Below are 22,428 nucleotides of genomic sequence, written 5' to 3'. Positions count from 1 at the left end.
CTCCTAAAATTACTTTTATAATGAAAACAACAACTAGTTTTATTTTTCAAAGTTTAATGAAGTTGATTGGAAGAATTAACCATCCTTAACAATATACGAATATTGTTAAGCACTTTTTGCAAATTTTGCGATGGAGAGTGAAAACACCCTCTAAGAATGGGTTCTTAACTTGAGGGCCCATGGATTTTTAGATCTATCACCAGGTTGCAGAACCCCTGAGCTTGTGTGCCAAATCACATGGGTGTTCATATGTGTTTCCCACCCCCTGAGAGAGAATCTATCGTTTACATCAAATTCACAAAAATCTATGTGACTCTAAAAGGAGCTTAATCCTATTGTTCTACAGAAATAGAAATCTTCAAAAGTGCCAGAATTGAGATTTGAAAATAATTTAAAATGCTACCAAAATAGACCAGATGTAGCAATCTAACAGGTAAATACAAAATTCTGCTTTTATGTTCAAAAAATTAATTTCTCAAGTGGAACCCCAGCTTAATCTCACTTCACGTGAAAACATCTGGGGAAGTAAGAGCAATCTTCTTTATCTCAGCCGCACATCAGAATTATCCGCAGCTCTGTCCAAACATATAGATGCCTGGGCTACTGCGCTGAAGACTTTAATTCAGTAGGTCTGTGATAGGCCTTAGCATCTGTATTTTTCCGAAGTTCAACAGTTGTTGCTAATGAACCCTTGTCCTGGGTTAAGCACTGTGGTTTTAGACAACTTAAAATTGAATCCCCACTCCCATGTCACTAGCTGGGGGACTCTGCTAGCATTAGATGATTCATCTATAAAATGGGAGAAAACTGTCCCCGATTTCATCATGTTATGATGAAGGTAAAATGAGTTAATGTCTTAATGGGGTTTCCATATTTAGCAAATAAATATAGAAGACACACAGTTAAATTTAAATTTTATTTTATGTTTTCATTGAAATTTTAGATAATTTTTTCATATAAGTATAATCATGTAATATTTAGGACATACACTAAAAAAATAGTTCATTGTTTATCTGACCTCAAATTTAACTGAGTATTTTATATTTTGTCTGGCAATCCTATGTCTTAGGCATGGTGGGAACTCAAAAAATGTTAACGAAACCCAATAACAGTCCCAAACTGTAGCTTCTACATGAGCCCTGAGTGTGAGGCAAGTTGTTTAAATGCTTGAATAGTTGGCTAACTAGCTGGCTATAAGTAGTTTTAGGCTAAATTAATGGTGAAGTCCAGCCAAGGGAACTGAGTTTCATCTCCCTTTCCTGTGGTTTGAGTAAGCTGGAGTAAAATTCGGGAAGACTTGAGCAGAAAAGATGAGTTCAGGGTGATGGAAAAACTCCCTTTAAGAACCACTTAGATTTCTTCAGAGTTGTACCAAGGTAAAGATGAGAACCAAAGTAGGAGATTGACCTCGAAGCAGCTGTTAGGCAACTGTGAGGAAAATTCTCAAGAGCTAGATCAGTCTATACATCCAGTAAGCTAAAACCTAAAGAGCAGTTGAGTTTCTCACCAACTGTAGCTGGGTGACTCCCGTCAAAAGTGTCACAAAGGTCAGGGCGCCTGGGTGGCTCAGTTGGTAAAGCTTCTGACTTCAGCTCAGGTCATGACCTCACTCTCTGGGAGTTTGAACCCCATTGGGCTCTGTGCTGACAGCTCAGAGCCTGGAGCCTTCTGCAGATTCTATGTCTCCCTCTCTCTCTTCCCCTCTTTCTCTCTCTGAAATGAATAAACATTAAAAAAAAATTTTTTTTAAGTGTCACAAAGGTAAAAAAACAAAACAAAAAAAAAAGTGTCACAAAGGTGATTTCCTAATTGAATGGTTGTATATATGGCCCAGTTGTCCTCCCAAATGCTCCAAAATAAGGTCAGGCAGAGTTAGTGTTGATAATGTGACTCTTACCAAATAATGACTCTTCATCCAGGAATTTCGAAGGATGTTCAGTGATTGATGATGAAATATTATATGCATATCTGTAAGCAATGAGATGGCAATTAAGTCACAATTAACAAGCATTGGTAAAGTGAATTTAAAATGAATCACTTGGGGCACCTGGGTGGCTCAGTCGGTTGAGCGTCGGCTTCTGCTTAGGTCATGATCTCGCAATCTGTGAGTTCGAGCCCCGTGTCGGGCTCTGTGCTGACAGCTCAGAGCCTGGAGCCTGCTTTGGATCTGTGTCCCCCTCTCTCTCTGCCCCTCCCCCACTCATGCTCTGTCTCTCTCTGTCTCAGAAATAAGTAAACATTAAAAAAATTTTTTGATAAAAAAATAAAAAAAATAAAATGAATCACAAACTTACTCTATAAATGTGCAGGCTTTTGTGATGAAATTAGGATGAGGAACACAGATAATATAAGACAGGTCTTAGTCAAGTGCCTTATGTGACTTAGAAGCAATTTTCAAATTTCAAATAAAAAACAATATAAACTGAAACTGATTGATCCTACTGTATTTCTGATACTAATCCGTACCCGATATGAATCTCCCAAATAGTTTCGATTTTGTCCAATTTAGCTCGACTGAATTTTAAAATTTCTAAGATCAAGCCTACCTTTATGGATCCCAATACATCACACCAGGATTGTAAAATGTGGGCTATGTAAGTCATCCTAAGGGAATGCAGAGAAAAGAATCATGGCTTCCACGTAGTCATGTGATAAAGGTATGTTCAAATCATTATTGTTGCACAGACCAAAATTTAAAACTCCTTTATGTGATAGTATCACTCAGTTGAAATTTAACTACCCAGCATGCAGGATGGCAAAAGAAACAGCTGAAGGATGCATTGAAGCATTTTAAGTAATATAATGTTACTGTGCAATGCTGAGAAATAGCAACTCTGATGGGAGGGGAAGTGAAAACCTCACTATTTCTATTTCTATTGTGTTTTCCAAAGAAGGGGTATGCTTATTTGCCTATTTCAATGGGATTTTATTTTCTAATAGCACTGGTCCTCTTAATGAGGAGAAAAGCTCTTGCCACATTGGCCTTCTTTCCAGTCTTTCACATTTATATTGGTGGCTCCCATGTTTTTGGGAAAAGGGAGTCCATGAGCCACTATTGTAAGCTGTGTCAAAGGTGTTCCATCTACTCGGCAGTTACTAATTATTCACTGTGCAATAGTGTTCTTCCCCCTTAGACTTTTTCTATTTAGAATATCAACAAGGGGTGCCTGGGTTGCTCCGTTGGTTAAGTGTCCGACTCTTGATTTCGGCTCTGGTCATGATCCCACGCTTCGTGAGATCGAGCCCTGCATTGGTCTCTGCACTGACAGCAAGGAGCCTACTTAGGATTCTCTCTCTCCCTCTCTCTCTTTGCCCTTTCCCCACACGTTCTCTCTCTCTCTCTCTCTCTCTCAAAATAAATAAATAAACTTAAAAAAAAAAGAAAATGTTTTAGGAAGATAAAATATCAACAGAATTGCAGGTTACTTGTTCACTGTAGTCTGTACATGAAGACACAAAAATATGAAACCTCAAATTCCATGATTTCTACTGTGTAGAACATTTTCAAGAGATTAGGCTCTAAAATTTACAGGTTCTGTTTTGAATTTGCAAGATAATCCTTCCTCATGACTGAAAAATACTTCCCCAACAAAGAGGACCACTAGATCTGCTGTTTTAGCTATGCCCCACTCCCAAAACAAACATATAGGAAAACCCACTGGCTGAGTGATCCTTTGAATTTCCAAGGGACTCTGGGCTTTAGATATCAAGGCTCAGAAAGACTCAATATTCCTGGGGCTTTTAGATTTCAGAGTGACCCTGGCATGATTTTGTGGGCTAGCCTAGAAAACTAACCTAAAAGACACACATACACTTTGCTAATAAAATACTACTTCTAAGATAAACAAACAATAGCTACAGATGCCCTTTTAGAAAATAATCTTTTCATTATTTTGGAAAAAGAATTTAGGGACATGGCCCTTTCATTAGAAATTTACTGGGTGAACAGGACTTGAGGTTTATTTTTTAGTAACTTGTGTTACGTATTACCAAAAATGTTGATTCTGGCGATATCAGAGCCATGCTTTATTCATTTTAATCTATTAAAACAAAGCACTGAAATATGGAAATGTGCTATAAATTTGTGTTAACATTGATCAGTAGGTAAATAGAGAGGAAAGACTTTAAGTTAAAATCAGTAAAGAACAGGGGTGCCTGGGTGGCTCAGTCAGTTAAGTGTCCAACTCTGGCTCAGGTCATGATCTCACAGTTTGTGAGTTCGAGCCCCGTGTCAGGCTCTGTGCTGACAGCTTGGAGCCTGCTTCCAATTCTGTGTCTCCTTCTCTCTCTGCCCCTCCCCCACTTGTGCTCTGTCTCTATCAAAAATAAATTAATGTAAAAAAATTTTTTAAAAATCCGTAAAGAACTGAAATAAGCAAACATTTGCTTTTTTTGGATTGAAGAATAAATTTATTATGGTCAGATTTTTCTGGTCATGCACGGTTTTGAAGGCCATTTGTAATCACTTGTCATTTCTATCCCTCAGTCAATCAGACCTACTTCTGATGCATCTTTGGATACTGGTCTAACTTCCCAATCTCATCACCGCCAACCCAACCACCAACTCTATCCAGCCCAGCTGCTCTCACAACCTGCTCATTCAATAGTTATAATGGCCCTTTTATACATCCTATCCAAACCCACTCCACTCCTCTACTTTGGCACACTCATTCTAGGATTTTTCCACTGTAGTTTTAAATGTGCACACTTTTACATTGAAAATTATTCTTCTCATCCATAAGATGCAAATATTTTACATATTTTTTGCAGTTGAGATATTGGGGCTCTATGGATCCATTGTTTTCTTAACTGGTGCCTGTGAGTAGAAAAGTTTCATGCTTTAATTAATTGAACTAACACATTTGTAGCACATTAATTGAGCCTGTGCATTTATATCACACGTTAGATATGCACATCAAATACATTCATAATGTATTTCCAGTTGGCTAGCCTACATCCTTTGCCTTTCTCTCGGTCTCTCTTTTTTTCTTTTTGTACTTGTTTATCCCTGGTAACTATAGAACATAGATGAATACTTTCTTTAGGTAAACTTTTGGACGTGAGCTGTGATTTAAGAGGGGAAAGACCATCTCCCCTATGTAAGTTGCTTATGTAAACATTTATTGACCATCTGCTCTGGGCCAGGTGGCATGCTAAGTATTAAGGATACCTAGCCCTAACGGGCACATAATGTCTATTCTATCTACAAGAAACTTTGCGCAGTGGGTCTCATATCTTAGCATTCTTAGGAGTCATGTGAGGGTTATTAGTTGAAATGCGGATTCTGGATTTCTCACCTACCCCTATTTTTAAACTTTGGGGTGGGGCCCAGGAATCTGTATTTTATTTTATTTTTTTATTTATTTTATTTTTTTTTAGGAATCTATATTTTACTAAGTGATTCTGATGTGCACAGTCCATTGCTAACACTTAAAAAAATTTTTTTTAGTGTCTGTTTATTTTTGAGAGAGAGCTAAAGAGCATGAATGGGGGAGGGGCAGAGGGAGAGGGAGACACAGAATCCCAAGCAGGCTCCAGGCTCCAAGCTGTCGGCACAGAGCCTGATGAGGGCCCAAACCCATGAACTGTGAGATTATGACCTGTGCCGAAGTCGGCACCCCTGCATTGAAAACACTTTTAAAACACAACACTAAATTCTATTGAATGTTTAAGGAAAATGCTATTTCAAGGAAGATGTTATTTAACCAGTTTCCTTTTCCATAATTTTTTTTCATCATTTTTTTAAAATAAGAAATCTCATATTCTGAGATTACCAGTTAAGAATAAGAAGATTTAGGGGCTGTGCTGGCAGCTCAGAGCCTGGAGCCTGCTTCAGATTCTGTGTCTCCCTCTCTCTCTGCTCCTCCCCTACTCATGCTCTGTCTCTCAAAAATAAATAAACATTAAAAAATATATATATTTAAAGTATAAATACTTTACTAGAAGGCTAGAAATGTATCCTGTATTTTTCCCCCCAGTGTTAACCCATAAAATTAAATACCTTGTAACACTGTTACAACAATGTTATCACTCTGTAAAAGTTTAGCTTTCAAAGTTTACTACTCTGAGTCTGCTTTTTCTTTGTAGACACTTTTCCTGCAAGTAGGGTCTCCTGCTTCAAGGAGAGGAACATTTAGTGTTTCTAGTCCAACTAAAGGCCTAAATTATGATTTGCTTGAGATGTGGCTGCTAGCCATATGTGCTCTACTTGGAAAGAGATTGTTTTTAGGGGCCTACTTATTTATTTTTTTAATGCTTCAGGAGTTTATTTCAGTTTGTCTCACCAAAACCAGAAAATCTGGAGAAAGTAGAATTTGGTAATTCAAAATTTCCTTAATGATTTAAGAAAGTAGAGAAGCAATGACATTTACATATATTATGCAATTTAGGGTGGAAAATGTTGATATGACTACATCCTGACATTAAAAAAAAATACTTTTGACAGTGTTTTCTAATTACCAACAGTGATGGCTGTGTAGAATTTGGTAGTTTTCTTTTAAAATTTGGTATTTTGAGTTTGATCAGGCAAAGGCCCCACTCCCAGCCGGACCCCCACTCACCCCCCACCCCCCCCCCCCCCATCTTAAACCTTCTTTTCCAAATCACTGTGAAGTCTCTCCTACAGCCAGGCTGACATCAGCCTCCAGACTACTTTCGTAGCTTTTTTGCATTTCAACTGCAAATTATTTAGGCTTTTAGAGCTGCTTAAAGGGATGCCCTTGCTCACCCTACTGAGAGGAAATCCATTGTCCTAACTTCTCTACCAACTGTATCCATGCAGCTAAGGATGTATATATATATACCTACATATAAATTGACAGTTACTTGGCTGCCATATATATGATTATATATGATATTGCTGTATATATGTCAATTTTTGACAGCATTAAAAAAAATCTGTGTGATTTTTAAAATTTACATCCAAGTTAGTTAGCAAATAATGCAACAATGATTTCAAGAGTATATTCCTTAATGCCCTTTACCCATTTAGCCCGCCCCCCCCCACAACCCCTCCAGTAACCCTCTGTTTGTTCTCCATATTTAAGAGTCTCTTATGTTTTTGTCCCCCTCCCTGTTTTTAAATTATTTTTGCTTCCCTTCCCTTACGTTCATCTGTTTTGTCTCTTAAAGTCCTCATATGAGTGAAGTCATATGATATTTGTCTTTGTGTGATATTTTTTAATAAGCAGGAGACAATTACCCACATTACATTTAAATAAAATAAAACAGGGGCGCCTGGGTGGCTCAGTCGGTTAAATGATTGACTTTGGCTCAGGTCATGATCTCGCATGTTGAGAGTTCCAGCCCGGTATCAGGTTCTGCGCTGACAGCTCAGATCCTGGAGCCTGCTTTGGATTCTGTGTCTCCCTCTCTCTGCCCCTCCCCCACCTCCACTTGTGCTCTGTCTCTCTCTCTCTCTCTCTCTCTCAAAATTAAAAAAATGTAAATAAAATAAACAATCCCACCATGTCTCTCTTAAAATAGCTACAATGCCTTTGATCTAATTGGAATCTTAACAGAAAATCTTATAAGAGCAATCATTTTGTTTATTTAAAAAAATTTTTTTTATGTTTTTATTTTATTTTGAGAGACAGAGAGAGACAGAGTGTGAGTGGGGGAGGGGCAGAAAGACAGGGAGACTCAGAATCCAAAGCAGGCTCCCGGCTTCCGGCTTCCAACTCTGAGCTATCAGCACAGAGCCTGATGCAGGGCTCCAACTCAAGAACCTCGAGATCATGACCTGAGCCAAAGTCTGATGGTTAATTGACTGAGTCACCCAGGCATCCCCCTCCCTGCCCCCACCACTTCTAATTTTTATTCAAATTTTACTGAACTTTTCTTTCATCTACAAAAATTACTCTACTCCATAATAAAGACTGTGAAACTCAAAGTTAAATAAGTTATCAACTTTGCTTCATGTGTGAAAAAAAAAATTACAGGATTTCATAAGATTTCTTTACATACTCCTCTTCTTCAGTTAACTTACTTCTGCAAGTATGGATGATTACAGCACAGGTCCCCATGAAAGATTGCAGCACTAGGCTGCTATATATAGCTGTGCAGGTTGTACAGTTCACAACCTGCACAATTGTATGGGACAGCTCTGATTTCAGAGGCTTATCTTCCTACATTTCCTGGGCTTTGTGTTTGCAGTCTAATAAGAATAGAAACCAAAGAGGGGCACCTGGGTGGCTCAGTCGGTTAAGCGTCCGACTTCAGCTCAGGTCACGATCTCGCGGTCCGTGAGTTCGAGCCCCGTGTCGGGCTCCGGGTTGATGGCTCAGAGCCTGGAGCCTGCTTCCGATTTTGTGTCTCCCTCTCTCTCTGCCCCTCCCCCGTTCATCTCTGTCTCTCACTGTCTCAAAAATAAATACACTTAAAAAAAAAAAAGCTGCTGAGGATTCAACTCAGTTTAAAAAAAAAAAAAGAATAGAAACCAAAGAAATATATTTCGTCAATAGAAAGCTCCAGTTATGCCCTCCATGCAGTGGCATATAAGCCATTTGCTTTCAACACAAGAGGTTAAAAAAAAGATCCAAATATGTCAAGACCAGGACAATTGCATTATTAAAGCAATAAATAAATAATAAAAGCAAATAGAAAGCTCAAAGTCGTTGAGCTCGGAGTCATGGAGATGTATCTTGTGTCATTTAAGATACAAGGTTTATGAAGTCATGATGGTAGTGATTCCACTCCTCCTAAAGTAGGCCTTTCATTCTCCCTTAGGATTTATATATATTTTTAAAGACTATTTTTTAAGTTTATTTATTTATTTTGAGAGAGACAGAGACAGAGACAGAGAGCATGCATGTGTGCACATGGGAAGGGCAGAGAGACAGGGAGAGAGAGAATCCCAAGCAGGTTCTGTGCTGTCAGTGTGGAGCCCTACACAAGGCTTGAACTCAAAAATGATGAAATCACGAACTGAGCCAAAATTAAGAGTCAGTCTCTTGGGGTGCCGAGGTGGCTCAATCCAGTTAAGCATCCGACTATTGATTTGGGCTGGGGTCATGATCTCGGGTTTGTGGGTTCATGCCCCACCTCAGACTCTGCACTGACAGCATGGAGCCTGCTTGGGATTTTCTCTCTCTGTCCCTCCTCTCTCTCCCTCTCTTTCCCTCAAATTAAAAAAATGCACTAAAAAAAAAAAGAGTTGGTCACTTAACCAACTGAGGCACCCAGGCGCCCCTAGGATTGATATTTCTAAGCATGGCCGCTAACTTCAGGCACTTGATTTATCTTAGCACATGGATGAGGTCACAAATTCCCTTTGATCAAATGCTTGTTGTCAGTACTGTACAAATTTATACCTGAGCAGAATGTTTTGAAATGTAAACGTAAATAAGATTTCTTATAGCAATCCAAAAGCAACCCAAACTGGCTTTATTAGTAACCAAGGAAAATTAGCAGGCTTTTATACTGTAATCATTACACGGATTCTGTAACTAAAAACTAACAAGTGCATGTGTTTAAGTATTATTTTTTTTTTAATTTTTTTTAACGTTTATTTATTTTTGAGACAGAGAGAGACAGAGCATGAATGGGGGAGGGTCAGAGAGAGAGGGAGACACAGAATCTGAAACAGGCTCCAGGCTCTGAGCTGTCAGCACAGAGCCCAACGCGGGGCTCGAACTCACGGACCGCTAGATCATGACCTGAGCCGAAGTCGGACGCTTAACCGACTGAGCCACCCAGGTGCCCCTAAGTATTATTGATGCAATAGGTGACTGATTCCAAATCTGAGAATAATAATATGGAAACATAATCAAGTAACAACATCCTCCATTACAATCTTCTCTTTTGTGAACAGGTTCAAGACCTGCCTTATGAATGGCTAGAAAAACAGTCAGCATCATGTTGGAATTTGAAATGTGTACAGATGGTCTTCTAACATTGTCTTAAACTATTTCTGCCTTTGGGCCATGGCACCCTAAAGTCCATTATTACAAGATTGGTTTCTTTTGTTATCAAGAGCTCTTTAAAGTCCAAATGCCCTTTGGAGACTTGCCATTTGTGGTATGAACATAACAATAATATGAATTAAATATTTGTACATCCACTTTGAGCAAAAATTCTGAAGATGTATTCTAGGGTAAATAGGATTCTGTGATTAAATTAGATTGGGAAAATGTGGAATCAAAGTCAGTCCCCTTGCACTTTTCAAAGCTCTGAAGATGCTACTGCATTGGGAATCTTCAGAGAACATTCTAATGGGCAGCATTCCTACAATGTATTTTACCAAAGAAGGAGAAATTTGTGAGATTGATGTTTTACTGGACATCCTTAGGGAGGGGTGTTGACCTTGCCGGGTAAACCCCTTCTAACATCCAAGCAGAAAGAATGTTAATATGGGTACATGATAAATGGAGTTCTTAAGGATACAGTGGGAGGAGTAAGGGAATTAACAGCTCAATTTCCTTTTGCTTCATCCTGTGGCCCTCTCTTGGCTGCTGTGGGATACCTGACAGTGACCTTCACCTAAGAAGACCAAGTGAATTCAGGGTACAGCTCAGGCGAAAGGACACTTCACATGGGCATCTGCAGCCAGCTTTGATTCTGACTTGATGGTAGATTGTTACCTTTACATGTAAAGGTGAATCTGGAAGGCCTTCAAGATTACTTCTCACTGGGGGACTCACAGGGTTCCTGAGGCTCAAGGGCAGATCCAGGTTCCATGAGGCTTGAAAGTTACTCAGTTTGTAGTAACTTGTTAAAGGAAACTTGTTCACAGAAAGAATACAAAATTAGGGACAAAAGTGACTATTTAAAATGAGGAAAGAAATTAAAACAAATTGGATTTTTTAAACTGACAAACTCCATGAATATCACAATATCTAGGGAAAACAACACAAGTTTGATTTCCTGCCTGACACACTTCAATTTTTAACATATAATTTTTTAATTTTTAAAATTTTATTTATTTACTTATTTATTTATTTTTGCTGCACGCTTGTTGTTTGCCTCTTCCTAGGAAGGTTTCAAAGATTTTGTGTAGACTAGAAAGATAATAGAGGCTTTCCTCTAGCAAGCTTGAAATGTGTTACTGAAAATTTAGAAAAGTTTCTCTCTTTTTTTTGACACTTTAAAATTTATTTTTGAGAGAGAGAGAGAGTGCGCGTGTGCACACGCGAGTAGGGGAGGCGCAGGAGGAGAGAGACACGGAATGTGAAGCAGGCTCCAGGCTCTGAGCTGTCAGTGCAGATCCCAATGCGGTGCTCTAACCCATGAACTGAGAGATCATGACCCGAGCCGAAGTCAGACGCCTAACCGACTGAGCCACCCAGGTGCCCCTAAAAAAGTTTCTTTCACCAGCATATCTTATCAGAAATGTCATGTAAAATTTTAGGACTATTGTCAAATTTGGGGAACTTTTACCTAGTTTCTTTCATATATGAGAGCATCTCAAGTCTTCTTGTCAGTAGTCACTGACTAATTGACTACTCTTCAGTTGAAGACACTCACTGACAGTTTGTCCCCAATGTCCTTTTGTAGTGGCTTATTAACGAGCTTTATGTTGAGCCCTGTACCTTCACATCATGGTGCCAGGTGAATTAGCACAGTGGGCAGCAGGAGTATTCCTGGAAACAATTCCTATGCTGGCAATGACTCAACTATACACAGAACCTACTTAATGTGTGAGTCTCCTTGATATATCCCATTAAATTCAAATGGAATGTGTCCTCAATTTAGCTCTGACTTAGCTTCGTTCCCCAAATGCCCGTGGCCATTCCAACAACACTCACCTGTCACAAGGGTGGGAAAGTCAGAGTGGGAAGAACATAGATATTAATTAATTGCCATTAAAATATCTTAAGGTGAAAAATCTACCAAAATATATGACGTTGTGAACACATGTTTCCCAGGGCCTTGGAGGGGGTCCATATAAGTGAAGGAACTGAAGTATCAGCTTCATCAGCATCAGGGGCAATTTCCTTGTGAAGTTCATACCCTTTCAAGATCAAGTGCCTCTGAATTAGATCTTCAATACTGCACTAACTTGAACAGTCTGCTATGCATATATCCTATAGAAACCAAGAGTATGGCAATGTTCCAGGAAACAAAACAGTTCACAACTTTCCTTACAGCTTGAGGTGGCCATGTGAGACAAGCTTTGGTCAAGGAGGCATTAGTGAAATGTCACTAAATGGAGGTTTCTGAAAAATCTCTTCCAGGTTTTAGTGAGCACATGCCTTTTGCCCTTTGTTTGGAATTCAGCTGCAATGCCAGTGGTGGAGCAGCCATATTGTGACCACAAAATGACATGAGGGCAAAAAACCATATGCAAAGATAGAGATGCAGGGGCTCCTGGGTGGCTCACTTGGTTAAGCATTGACTTTTGGTCTCGGCTCAGGTCATGATCTCATGGTTTGTAAGTTCAAACCCCAAGTCCGGCTCCACAGCTGGCAATGTGGAGCCTGCTTGGGATACTCTCACTGTCTCTCTCTGCCTCTCCCCTGCTTGTGCTGACTTTGTCTCTCTCAAAATAAATAAATAAACTAAAAAAGAGAGAGAGAGAGAGAGAGAGAGAGAGAGATACAGAAAGATAGAAGGGAAGGCTTCTGACCTGATGTCACTGTCAACCCTCATACTCCTTGTTACCTGAAAAAAACTTGTTATGTTTTTCTGTTTTTTGCTGCTGAAAACAATTGTAAATTGAAACACTTCCCATGGTAGTGATTTTGAAATTAAGGATCCAGGAGACAGAATTTCTTTTGCAACTCTCTGTGGGACTTTGAACATTTAAAAAATTTGTCAGCCTATGCAATGAATAATGCACATTGTTTTCACAAGTCTTTCCCATATTTCTCATTGACATTTTAAAATCAAGAAATATTTGAAGTCTTAAAATTATGGTACTGTCAATGTTTGAGTTGATTTTTAAATTTTATTTAAATTCCCTTACTATTTTCTGGTTGCATGGAAATTTCACTTAGGACGTGGTATATTGATTTAAAATGGTTTTCATGATCCCTGGTTGACTTATATATTTCATATATCTTTATTTTGTCCTTTTGGAAAATGGAAATAATTACTTGTTCTTATGAAACTCAAATGATATAAATGAGTTGTAATTTCTCTGTATGCCTTTGGTAGTTATTCAACATTACTCCTATGAGATATTTTGCTTGGTTCCTAATGTGCATATGAGGATCCTGTAAAATAAGATTTTAAGTATGTCCAGGATTATTGCTTAAGCTAATGGACTTTGGATTTTCCAGGGTAGCACTTGAGAGCTGATCTTATTTTTGCTGAGAGCCTATCAGATATTCTTCACCCAGATCAGACTTGAGGGATAAACGAATTTCATTTGACCTTTGTACCAGGCTTAAGTGCTCCTTATAATTCAGTGATATCTGCTTTTATATTTCATGTCATGTTCATGGGTTCCTGTTTCTCATCCCTCCCATGACTTTGCAATTCAGTACAGAGTTTATAATCTGTCACGCAGTTGCCCCTCACCGTGAAGTTTCCTTTTGTTGTAGATATGCTACTCTATTCTTTTATTCATAAATGATTAAATCTCTACTTACAGTAAATTACTTATTCATCCATTCATTTATTCAACAAATATTTAAAGAGTGCCATGATATAACAGATATAGTTCTAGGTGTCGGGAATACAGTTCAAATAAAGCTGACAAGGATATTGCTCTTATGAAGTTGACATTCTAGCAAAAGCAGACAATAAACCATGCTGTTTTATGGCAAGGAATGGACCTAGGGAATGGTGGAAACAGGTTTCCTAAAAATCATAATCAGAAAAACCCAGAATCCAGCAGCCCGGAAAATATCTCCCTTTACTGAAATGGTCTTGTGCCCCCTTCTCCTTAAAATTCTCTCTTGCCCTTCAACTTATGGCACTGGCACAAACCGTAAGTGCTCACTAATGGCTTAGAGTCATGAATAAATTTAGGAAGGACTTGTGAAATACTGTAGATTAAAAAAAATTTTTTTTAATGTTTATTTCTGAGACAGAGCATGAGTGGGGGAGGGGCAGAGAGAGAGGGAGACAACAGAATCTGAAGCAGGCTCCAGGCTCTGAGCTATCAGCACAGAGCCTGACATGGGGCTCCAACCCACAAACCATGAGATATGACCTGAGCCAAAGTCAGATGCTTAACCGACTGAGCCACCTAGGCGCCCCAAAGCTGGAAGGGAATTTAGAGGTAATATGGAAGCCATATTATCTGGGATCCACCTGGATTATCAGTTTAAACAATTCGCCCTTGGACCCTGATGGAATGGAATATCAGGTATACATATCCAGGCCAGGATGTCTTTCTTTGGTGGTGCCAAATTGAGAAGGTTTCTACAGATGGATGCCAAAATATGAAGGAGACGCCTTGACATGGGTGGATTGATAGAACAAAATACTAAAGATGAACTTTCATTTATTATTGTTATTTTATTATTTCATTTATTTATTTATTTATTTTGCTATTTTGCTATTTTGCTATTTCTATTAGAAAAGTTTACTTGGACCAAAACAAGAAAAAGAAATATCTGGATTTAATGACCTTACTCTCTTATCATTTGTCTTTCAACAATTATATAATACAGAAATATAGAAGTAACTATGAGTGGTGATTACAAAGTAATCTGATTATTTAAACCCATATAACCTACACATTATGACAAGGTGTTCTGTGCCCATTACTTTGTAGTTTCCATTCAGAGTGACTTTTAGTGCTGGGTTTCTCCTAGCCAATGAGAAATCAGAGATAAATAAAGTCAGTTTCTTAATGGGGTCAGGATAATTCTTTGTGGTACAAGACCGTCCTGCACAATGTAGGATAGTCAGCATCTCTGGCTTGTAGACACTAAATGACAGGGGCATCTCTCTCCCGTCATTATGACAATCAAAAATTTTCCCAAACACCCCTGCCAGGGAAGGGGGCTGCATTGTCCTCCTGATTGAAAACCACTGGTAATGGGGAAAAAAATAAGTAAACACATCACTTCCACATGACACGATACGTGCTTGGCTAAATGTTTGTGTTCATTGCTATGGGAGCACAGAGTGGGGGCACCTAACCAAGTCTGGTGGTTCTCACAGGCATTTAAATCAGGGTTCTTCCTATCAAAATAATCCAGTAATACCATTCCTATTCAAAATATTTTAGAAATTCTTTTCTGGATTACTTTTAGAGCCTGAGTCATGTTCTTTTGAATTTGTTCAACATAGGAAACTTTCTTCCTTTGGAAACATCCCAAAGTTGCTTGTAGCCAAGTCTTGTGAATAAGACAAGCGAACAAGCTGGACAATATTATTTTTAGTTAAAAACAGTTTCACGGAACACAAAATTATGAGCTGACACTTAGTGGTTATTGAATAATGAAGAGCACTTAGCCCAGGTTTTAATAAGAGGTACCCCTGATTTCACTATTTTTCATATTCTTATTATTACAAGATTTTAGCACTCTGTTAAGCATTGGGGATACATAAATGAAAGACAATTCCTGCCTTTAAGGAGTTCACTATCTAGTGAGGGAGGTAGACAAGCAAACCAACAATTGCAATTGCAAAATGTGTAAGTGCAGGCTAGAAGAGATATATTTGTGCTGCTCTGGGAGGGTAAAGGAGGGGCACTAGCTCAGTCTACCAGTGAAGAACGCAGAAAGTTTGCCGAGGGAATTTGATGCTCTAGCTGAGTTTTGAATGTACAGTGCTAATTAGCTTGGAGGAGGAATGGAAGGTATTCTATGAAGAAGCAGCAACATATCCAAAGATACAAAGTTTTCAATTAGCAATAATCGTGCCTCAGATAAACCTCATTGGCTACGATACTGCCACTGTGCAAAGCTCCAAAGACGCAAAGTGTGGTGCACTCTGTGAGCTTCACGTTCTTTCATGTCTGGAGCAGAGGGGTTGGGATGACCCTGTGAGATGGGCAACATCCTTCATCATACCATTTTTATGTACCTTATCAGAGAATTTGGACTTCGGTTGAAGATGAAGGATGGCCATGAAGGACCTGAAGGGTAGAAATCTGATGATATTTGCATTAAAAAATTTTGTTTTAATATTTACTGTTGAGAAAGAGACAGCATGAGCAGGGTAGGGGCAGAGAGAGAGGGAGACACAGAATCTGAAGCAGGCTCCAGGCTCCCAGCTATCAGCATGGAGCCCAGTGAGGGGCTCCAACTCACAAACCACGAGGTCATGACCTGAGCTGAAGTTGGCCACTTAATCAACTGAGCCACCCAGGTGCCCTAATACTTGCATTTTAAATCATGCTAGTAATATAATGGAAAATGAACTGGAGGAGGGTGAAACTGGAGATAGAGCGTTATTAAGATTTGAGGAAAGAGGAATGATGAGGTCTTAAATAAAGAGATAGGAGGGGCGCCTGGCGGGCGCAGTCGGTTAAGCGTCCGACTTCAACCAGGTCACGATCTCACGGTCCGTGAGTTCGAGCCCCGCGTCGGGCTCTGGGCTGATGGCTCAGAGCCTGGAGCCTGTTTCCGATTCTGTGTCTCCCTCTCTCTCTGCCGCTCCCCCGTTCATGCTCTGTCTCTCTCTGTCCCAAAAATAAATAAAAAACGTTGAAAAAAAATTAAAAAAAAAGAGATAGGAGTGGGGATTAAAAGGAGAGGAAGGATTCAAGACATTAAAAAAATTATAAAGTAACAGTAACTAAAACAATATGGTTCTGGATCAGGAAAAAAGATTCATTCTGACCAATTGATCAGAATAGAGAGTTCAGAAACCAACATGTGCATGGGAATTATTTATGCAGTAAATCTGTCATTTTAATTTAGTAAGAACAGGATGGAATATTTCATAAAAGGTGTTGGTGAGAGGGGTATATTAAGTTTCTAATTAATAAGTTACCAAAAACCTGGTCCCTCAAACAATAAGAATTCATTATCTTACAGTTCTATAGGTCAGAAGTCCGACATAGGTGTCAGTGAGCTAAAGTCGGTGTCAGCAGGACTGCTTTCCTTTCTGGAAGGCTATAGATAAGAATTTATTTCCTTGCCTTTTCCAGTCTTAAGTGCCACCCTTATTCCTTGATTCTTGGCCTCCTCTTCCATCTCCAAAGCCAGCAGCATTGTACTTCTGTAAGCATTCTTCTATAGTCATGTTTCCCTCTGACCATAGCCATGAAAAATTCTGCTTTTAAGTATTCCTGTTATTAGATTGGGCCCATCCAGATAATTCAGGGTAATCTCCTCATTCCAAATTCCATAACCTTAATCACATCTGTAAAATCTCTTTTGCCATGTAAGGTAACATTTAAAGGTGCTGGGGTTTAGGGTGTCACCCTCTTTTATGGACCATTATTCTGCCTATCACAGGTGAAGAAGATGCCAATTTAGATCCCTACCTCACACCATAAACAAAGAATAAATTATTTATGGATTAAAGATCTAAACATAAAAACAAACAAAACTACCAAAACTATATAGAAAACTATATAGGAGGATATCTTTAAGCAGAAGACCTTCCTGGATAGGATAAGAAACCCAGTGGTCATAAATAAATTTATGAAACAGACTTGATCCAATAAATATTCAAAACATCTGTATGATAAAAATCACCACAAAACCTACAAAGTTAAGAGACAAGCATCAGACTGGAAAAAATACTTGCAATATATATAACAGACAAAGATAATATTCATATAGTATGTAAAGATTACTTCCAAACCAATAAGGATAAAGCCCAACCTGACAGAAAAATGAGCAAAGGATAAAACAGATGATTTAAAGAAGAAATAAAAATAATCAATAAACAAAGAAGGAAGGGAAAGCAAAACTCCTATAGTTATTAGAAAATATTATTTAGGAATTTCTATATATGCACTAAATCTTTAAAGAAAGCAAGAAATAATAAAATACATTCAGGATAGTGCTTCCTGGACAGAGGGGTGAGGTAGAGAGGAACATGCTGGGAACTTTAATATTATTGATGTTCTATTTCGCAAATTGAGTGGTAAATTCATAGACACTCATTTTTATTTTTAATTACTTTACACTCATTTTTTATGTATATGTATCCAATGGTTCGTGATTTTAAAAATGGAAAATCAGGTTGTTTGTTTTGTTTACTTTTATTTTGAAACAATCTCAAACTTACAGAAAAGTTGCAAGAATTGTGCAAAGAATTCCCATATATCTTTTGCTCAGAGAACCTGTTCAAGTTTGGCAATGTCTCAATGATATTGTTTATAGCAAAAGGATCGACTCCAGGTTTATGTGTTTGTGATATTAGGATTTATAATAAAAAATGTATATCTAGTCTTCATCCCTTTTTTTTTTTTTTTTGGCCCAGAGATCCTAAAACCCTTGGAATTTCCTAAGTCATAAGAGTGACAAAGGTGTATTGGTATTCATTACAAACTGCTTTCAACCGCAGGTGACTTGGAAAGCCCCTAAGGATGGGGGCTGGTTGCCAGGGGGAACCAACCAGGCAATTAGGAGGTTGGAAAGTTCAGTCCCACCCTTCTGACCTCTTGCTGGGAGAGGGGTGGGAGGTTGAATCAATTGCCAATGGCCAATGATTTCATTAATCATGCCCAGATAATGAAACCTCCATAAAAACCTCAAGGATGGAGTTCAGTTGGTGAATGCATGGAGTTGAGGGGATGGTAGTACACCTAGAGAGCATGGAAGCTTCTCACCTCTTACCACATACCTTGCATATGCATCTCTTCCGTGTGGTTGTTATCCTTCTATAATAAACTAGTAAACACAAGTAAATGTTCCTATGAGTTCTGTGAACTGCTCTAGGAAAGTAATTGTTCCTAGGGGGGGGTTATTGGAACCTCTGATTTATAGCCAGTTGGTCAGAAGTACAGGTAACAACCCCGACTTGTGATTGGCATTTGAATTGGGTAGACGAGATGGATGGGGTGCCTGGGTGGCTCAGTCGGTTAAGTGTCTGACTCTTGATTTCAGCTCAGGTCATGATCTCACGGTTCATGAATTCCAGCCCCACGTTGGGCTCTGTGCTGACAGTGCAGAGCCTTCTTGGGATTGTCTTTCTCCCTCTTTCTCTGTCCCTCCCTATTTCTTTCTCTCTATTTCTCTCAAAATAAATAAAAATAAACTTAAAAAAAAAAAGAGTGAAATTTCCCCATAGCCCTATCCCCAGATATATCCATTAGTAACATTAATCTTTGATAGTCTGAGGATTTTTTTCTCTAGATGTTTAGGTGTATGAGGGAGAAGACAATGGTTGGATTGATCCAGAGTGGGTTCTGTGAATAATCTTTCAAAAAAATTATGACGTTGCTTGTCTTGGCAAGAGTGGAGTTGAAGGGATGGGTTGTGGGATCTGGCTGGACAACGTAGGAAGTGAAGCCAGAGGCAGCTGACTGATCAGGAAGAAATGGAAAGAGGTGAGGACCTAGAACCTTGAAGTTAACCATGTTGCTAACATGGTGGAGGATCAGCTCTGGAGACATATGAAGACTTTAGAGCACTTGGGTTCAAGCGTTGACTCAGCTTTTGACTTTGGATTTCTCAGCTGCTCATTAATTTTTCAGAGCCTTTATATTTACACCTCATTGCTTAAGCACACAGAATGATTCATACTCGTTGAAGTCAAGAAACAAATCAACATTGCCTTCACTTGTGAGTCTGACAATTTAGGGGTCTTGGTGACGTTACAGTTTTACACCACCAACTTTGATGTTTTATTTCCAGTTCACAAAAGAAACACCATATTTTGTTTCAGCTACTATTTTCCTTAATGAGACAGTAATTTTTCTGGCTTCTGTTGAAAGATCAGAACAAATGGCAGACCTTTACTGTTTTTGTTCGCAATCCAAACAGAAACTCTCTTGTGCTCCAGGTTTCTTACAGAATGAATCTATTCCTTGATCTAAATATAATTTCTCAGTCATCATTATCAGAGTTAATCATCCCTGAACTTTTCAACGTTTTCATTAGGCTTATAGTTTTACATATGTCATGAGAGGCATCTTCTCTAGCTTTGGACTTTGGGTTAAAGTCAAAAATACTTCTTCTTACCATTGTTTTTATGCCCACATAGTCTTTCTAATATGTCAAGTGACTCATTTGCAAAATTTACATGACGGAAAACTGGGTTTCAAGTCTTTGTCTAAATAACAGTCACTCATCTTCAAGCCAGTGTAGAACAGCCTTGTGTACTACTGAAGCAACAAGTTAAAACATGTTGCAATCTTCTCAGCCCACACAGTTCCTCCTCTGTTTCCAGGAATCATAAGAGAAAACAATTGGTCTCCTTAGCTTGCAGCACTACTATGTTGCTAATCTGTGATTTCAATTATCCACGCTCAAGATGAAAGGTATTAATATGGATACAACGGCTAATAATGCGCTGGGGCTTTCTTTCTCATCGGCTCAGCATTTTAATTTCTACGACAAACACCACTTACTAACACACTGGGACCTGGAAGGTGGATGCGTTTTCCTGCCTTCTCAGATGACTGTTCTTTAATGGCTCCTTAAAAAATTCCTCGTTTGTGAATAATGAAGTTGATGTATAAAGCAAACACTGTGTGCTTGATTGTCAAACCAAAAACTACTTCATCGTCTCCTCCCCCTCCTTTTATTTCTTGTAAAAGGAATAGAAGGGGCTAGCTGCTTAACTGTCAGACTCACGGCCGCAGAGCCTGGCCATGTTTCAAAGCCTCTGAAAGACGTCTAGAGGACGAGTTGGGGGCAGTGGAGGAAACCACACCTTCTCTAACCTTTTCTCCCTCTTAGCTAGGATTCCAACTCATGTCTGTCTGATTCTCTTAACTGCTAGATTATGAAAAATTAGGTCTTTGGAATGAGAGCGAGGAAGAAAAAAAATGCCATCATGTATATTCATTTGGTTTGGGAATAAAAGGGTGCCCTATCATTTAGAATAAGAGACAGGGATGACTCATTACAACTCTGAAGGTTATTAAGGAAATGAATAAATCGGTCACACCACTACAACTCTGCTTGTCATCACAGCAGCCTTGCCAATTTCCCTATACAGTTGGTAATTCCTATTCCATATCTTCTTACATGGAATATAAGACCCATTCTGGTGTAACGATAAATATTAGAATAGTCTCAAATCCATCTTTAGACGAAGCTATAAAAAGCTGTAACTAGAGCAGGTGCAAACTACCTCAGAACCTTGGAAGGAGTCATTCAATATTACAGCACTGAAAATCCACGGAATTACCCAATGTAATAAAAAGTATGTATAAAATTTGATAATCGTCAGTGTAAAAAGTCCATAATACTTGAAAATTAAGACTGTTTTGATAATGTTTAGTTAAACCCATACCCCAAACCAGGCAAGTGATACAAAGCTGAAACTCACTTGGTATTTCTTCAGCTTAATAAGTCTATAAATGTTTAACAAAAAGAATAAAAGCAATATGCATTACAACAGCTTTGTTTGACTCCACTTGGACAAGTAAGATCTTTGGTTTCTTGGTAGTTTTCCTTAGAAAGCTGACTGATTCTCAATCCATTTCAGCTAATGGTTTACTTAAATATGTCTTGGTTACTATGATTGTCAGACTTGGAGTTCACTGTTTTTTGCCTATTCTAGAGCTTCTGTTACCGCTGTTGTCACAAAGTTTGCCTGTACCCAAGCCTTCTCTTATGTTTCTTCTTTAAAGAAGAAGAAAGATGGTCACGGAGTAAAAAAGGGTGAGAAGCTAAAGAGCACACGCCCCTTCAGCTCCTGTCTGTAATCGAAAGCTCCATCACATTTCATCCAGAAATTAAGAAGCATAGTCTTTGGAAATGGAAATAAATAAAAGTCAGTGTGCAGAACAGTTGAGAGCAAGGACCTTGGCCTCAAGGAAGACCTGGGTCCCTATTCTGGTTTCTTTTCTTTTTCTTTTTCTTTTTTAAACACATTTAAAAAAATGTTTATTTATTTATTTTGAGAGACAGAAAGAGAGAGAGAAAGTGCTAGCAGGGGAGGGGCAGAGACAGAGGGAGCAAGAGAGAATCCCAAGCAGGCTCCACGCCGAGCATAGAGTCCGATCCAGTACTCGATCTTACGACCTTGAGATCATGACCCCAGCCAAATCAAGAGTCAGTCGGGGACACTTAACCTGACAGAGCTGCCCCTCTGGTTTCTTCCCTTATCTCTGCATGACTTTCGACAAGTTCTGCAATCCCTCCAAGCCTCTGTTTTCTCATTTGTAAAATAAGGATTACAATAGTACCTATCACGTAGAGTTTATTGATAGGATCCAATTAGATAATGCATGTAAACACTACATGGTGCCTGGCATATGGTAAGCATTAAAACATGCTAGCTAATAAAACATTGGTGCTATTAATATAAAAATATTTTTGGTTTAAAAATGCCCTATGCCCTTGGGAGGAGATGCTCCCATATCCTTTTGGGGATATCTTTATTCAGAAATGATGTGGAGCCCAAAAAGTGCTGTACTTACATCACTTTATTAGTTGAGAAGAGACAGGTTTTGGA

At 38.8% G+C, this 22,428-nt stretch overlaps 1 pseudogene; it reads right to left on the bottom strand.

The window, feature by feature from the left end:
- Positions 1-15,600: 15,600 nt before the first annotated feature.
- Positions 15,601-15,806, bottom strand: LOC121031194 (uncharacterized; annotated as a pseudogene).
- Between the last annotated feature and the right edge of the window lie 6,622 nt (positions 15,807-22,428).

The sequence above is a fragment of the Herpailurus yagouaroundi genome, unplaced genomic scaffold (genome assembly GCF_014898765.1).
Source record: "Herpailurus yagouaroundi ecotype Mexico unplaced genomic scaffold, PumYag 140, whole genome shotgun sequence".
In the NCBI taxonomy this organism is placed as follows: Eukaryota; Metazoa; Chordata; class Mammalia; order Carnivora; family Felidae; genus Herpailurus; species Herpailurus yagouaroundi.
This window is presented reverse-complemented; position numbering and strand designations above follow the sequence as displayed.